This window comes from Drosophila takahashii, chromosome 3L (genome assembly GCF_030179915.1).
Source record: "Drosophila takahashii strain IR98-3 E-12201 chromosome 3L, DtakHiC1v2, whole genome shotgun sequence".
NCBI lineage: Eukaryota > Metazoa > Arthropoda > Insecta > Diptera > Drosophilidae > Drosophila > Drosophila takahashii.
Genome location: NC_091680.1, coordinates 27139572 through 27143181, shown reverse-complemented (window position 1 = coordinate 27143181; position 3610 = coordinate 27139572). Strand labels below are relative to the sequence as shown.

Below are 3610 nucleotides of genomic sequence, written 5' to 3'. Positions count from 1 at the left end.
TACAATATACCCTTTTACTCTACGAGTACGGGTATAAAATAGTATTAAAAAAATATTTGTTGTTTAAATTATTAACTTTTAATTTTTGCCTTTACACCAAAAATAAAGTACTTTTTCCCCACAGTGCACTGTGCAATTCATTTTCCTCCCTAAACTCCTCTGCTGCCGACCATCCGAGACAGCATGGCTTGGCTTGACTTGGCCTTTTGACTTTGCCGTATCGAAAGCATGGACCGCGGACTCTGGCGGAATGTTAAATGCTAAAAATGAACAAATAATGACGAATGCCGTCGAATACGTTGTCCAGGAGTCCTCGTCTTCATCCTTTGGCTCGCAACCCGCTTTGGCAAAAGCCGCGTCCGATTTTCTCTGGAAATCAATGCGAGGGGGGTGAAAAAACGCTTGGAGATTTATGCCCGCGCCATTGCGCATCATAAGCTGTCAGAATGCTTTTTCGGCGATTTATTAGCGCAAATTGAGTTTTAAAAGAAGCTCCGACCAGTGGAAAAATAATGGTTGGACTAGAGGCTGGTCGAGGATTTATAGTTGGGCGACAAGTGTCGGGTTTGCCGGGTTATACCAATCTACCAAGTTGTCCATGCAAAACACACACAATCTGTCCGCATCCCATCTTCGGCCGGAGCTGCAGCTGCTGGCCATGTAAATATCTTTTGGCCAAGTCTCTACTGCTGCCACTTGACTGCCGGCATGTCAACAAATAAATCGTCATGTAAAAATGGCATTTTAAATTGTTTCTGACGTTTGTACAGAGGCTGTCAATGAAATGAAATGCACACACAGCGAAATCCCCGATAGCCGTCTCAATATCGTATTTTGCTTACCGGGTTGTCTCGCTGAGGTTGCAGTTGCAATTGCAACTGCTTTTTCCATTCCACTGCGGCGCTTTCAATATGCATTCAATAGTCCCGACGACACAGGCAATTGCTGTGAGTTCGGCATTACCAGATGTTGTCCGACTGACCATGATCATAAACTAAATCGAACTGAAAGCTTCAATTGCTTATTTCTGCCAGTTGTTTTAGCTCTAGTTGATTAATGATAATGATGTTGATTTCGATCCGAATTTATTGCTGGCAAATCGTCTATGGAAAGTTTTTTTCAGCACAGGATTTTTAAACTTGAGCAATGTCATATAAACTATGTATAATTTGTTATAATTGGTTTAATTGGTTTAATTGGTTATAAAACTTATTTTGTTTTTTAGGCGTGTATTTTTAAAGAAGCAAATAGAAAATAAAAAAGAGTCAAAAGGAGACACCGTACAACAAATTTCGAGTGTTATTTTGCTTTTAATATCAAGTTTTAAAATGACACATACGCCACATACGACACCATTTCAAAGTTGAACTATTTCCCGAGATGTTGACCCACCGAAGCAGGTTTCCTTTTCAGCCCACTCATTTATCAAGCTTAAAAGACTTTCATGTAAATGTTGGTGGACCCCCGCAAAGAAAACTCTGATTACTTGCAATTTTTTCGCACAATCAAGAAAGGAGAAAGTCGCAACCCTGGAAAAAAAGTCACATAAAATTAATAAGGATGTAAGGAGGCTGTAAGGAGTAGGCAAGGAATCGGCCAGGAAATTGGTTCTACCAGGAAGTGGGTGGATATGTTGGGGGCGCATGCTAAATTATAACGATATGAATTATGATATTAATTTCAATGCGGCGGCGTTTATTAATGTGACATGTAATGTGCCTGTTATTACCTTAAGATTATGATTACTTGCCGGCCTGTGCCGCAAAGGTCCCTCACATGTGGCGATGTGTGGTTCCCCGCTGGGTTGCCGCTGCTCCTGTGCCCTGTGACTTGTGCCCGCCTGCAATGTGTGGCATTTTCATTTAAATGGCTGCCCACAAAGGTAATTGAAATGTGGCTGGGGCCCAGGCCCAGGCCCAGGTCGGTAGTTTCGGCCCTTTCCCCGAACTGCCCTCGACTTGTTTGTCTTCGCAACACCTTAAAGAGTTAAGCTCCACTCAGAAAGTCCCAGCAAGCGGTCTGCTACTCGTTTTTATACTTGGTTCATCATCCTTTCGATCGTTTCACTTTTTAGCGGTGTCTGAGCCACGTTTTTGCTGCCTTGTGAGTTGATTTTGTTGTGCCGATGGAGAGAGGAAATGTCTCGCCTAAGTGGCCTCATTTTGACATCTTTCTCGGCCCGCAAGGATCGGGTGAGTGATACATGCGGGCCTTGTCTGCAATAAATACTTAATGCCTTCCAAAAATACACACATTAAAGGTCGGACTTCAATGCATTGACATCTTCATCTGCTGCCTGGTTGCCTCGTTGGTATGCTCCTTGGTATCCTCTTGCAGCTTTGCTTCCATCTCCTTTGGTCGGTTTCCATTGCCATTTTTGGTATTTCAATTAAATTTTTTTATGACAACATCAAAACTCTATCATAATTCTAAATGGGCTGACATGAGCTTTTCGTTCCTGTGCGCGTGTGTTTTTTCTGCGTTGATAAAGATTCTTGAACAGTTTTTGGGACAGAGGTTGGTATGAAGAGTACTAGGAAGTTGCTAGGTTGCTCAAAAGTCCTATAAATGATTGGAAAAATGATTGTACTAAAATGGTATAAGTAGCTTAATATATTTGTGATTGCTAATAAACTTTAGTAAATTTATATTTTCTTTTGAGAATAAAACTTTGTCATCCTATAATACATCTTCGTTAAACAAGAAGTTTTGAGGCTGCCCTACTACTGGAACTTTGTTTTTATTGCTACCTTGATGCTTTTTGTCAGTAATTGTAATGGGCTTGGACAAAGGCTGCGGCACTTGGGCCCGAAACTCCCGACCGTTTCACTAGAGAACTGACTGCATGGATCTTTCAGTTTTTTGCTCGTTTAATGATGTGTGAGCCTGGAATTTTGCGCGCGGTGTCTGTGAAGTGGTGACTGGGACTCCTGACTCGAAACTTGAGACTCGGGACTGGCATACCAATTTATAATTTCTTTTAATAAAGTTGACATTTTGCCAGAGCCGATGGCGGTTTTTGTGCGTCTGCAACGAGTGGATCATGGATCATGATCATGGGTCCAGGGATGTGGCGATGATTGTTCGATGTGCAGGTTTCAGGTGTTGGAGCTTGTCGCGCCTGGCATTTTGGCACTTTCGCAGCCTGGTTCCAAAACCATGAGGCCCCCTTCCTCTTAATTTCCCACACCATATGGGTTTTGGGATATCCTGCGGCATATGCGGGAAAAGTCACCCCGCTAAACGGTTTCCAAATGCCTTCCGCTCTCCACACACGTGTCTGTAAATTCCGCAAATATCCGTTATCCGTTTCCTTTGTCTGAGATTTATTTGTTCCATTCTCTGGCGCGCTATCAGCATGTGCAAATCTTCAAAATTTAAAAATAAAATACAACGAAAAAATCGGTAAGCTTCTCCACCCAATGCGCAATGCTTTGACCATATTAGCACCCAATTCGCTAGGTATATATGTACATCCACCAACTTTCCACCCCGCAAAAGTGCGCTTTATCTGTTTTTCCGAAAAAAAGGATGCCATTCGCTTTAAACTAAGGCACTAAGCACTTTTGCCGCTGTTTGTCTCGCTTCCCAACTTTGTCAAGCGCGCATA

General features: G+C 42.4%; 1 long non-coding RNA gene across 1 annotated transcript; it reads left to right on the top strand.

The window, feature by feature from the left end:
- The first annotated feature begins 1223 nt into the window (after positions 1-1223).
- On the top strand, positions 1224-2355 carry LOC138913088 (uncharacterized). Its single transcript, XR_011418667.1, has 3 exons — positions 1224-1882; positions 2075-2192; positions 2261-2355. It is a non-coding gene; the product is annotated as an uncharacterized lncRNA (long non-coding RNA).
- Positions 2356-3610: the final 1255 nt, after the last annotated feature.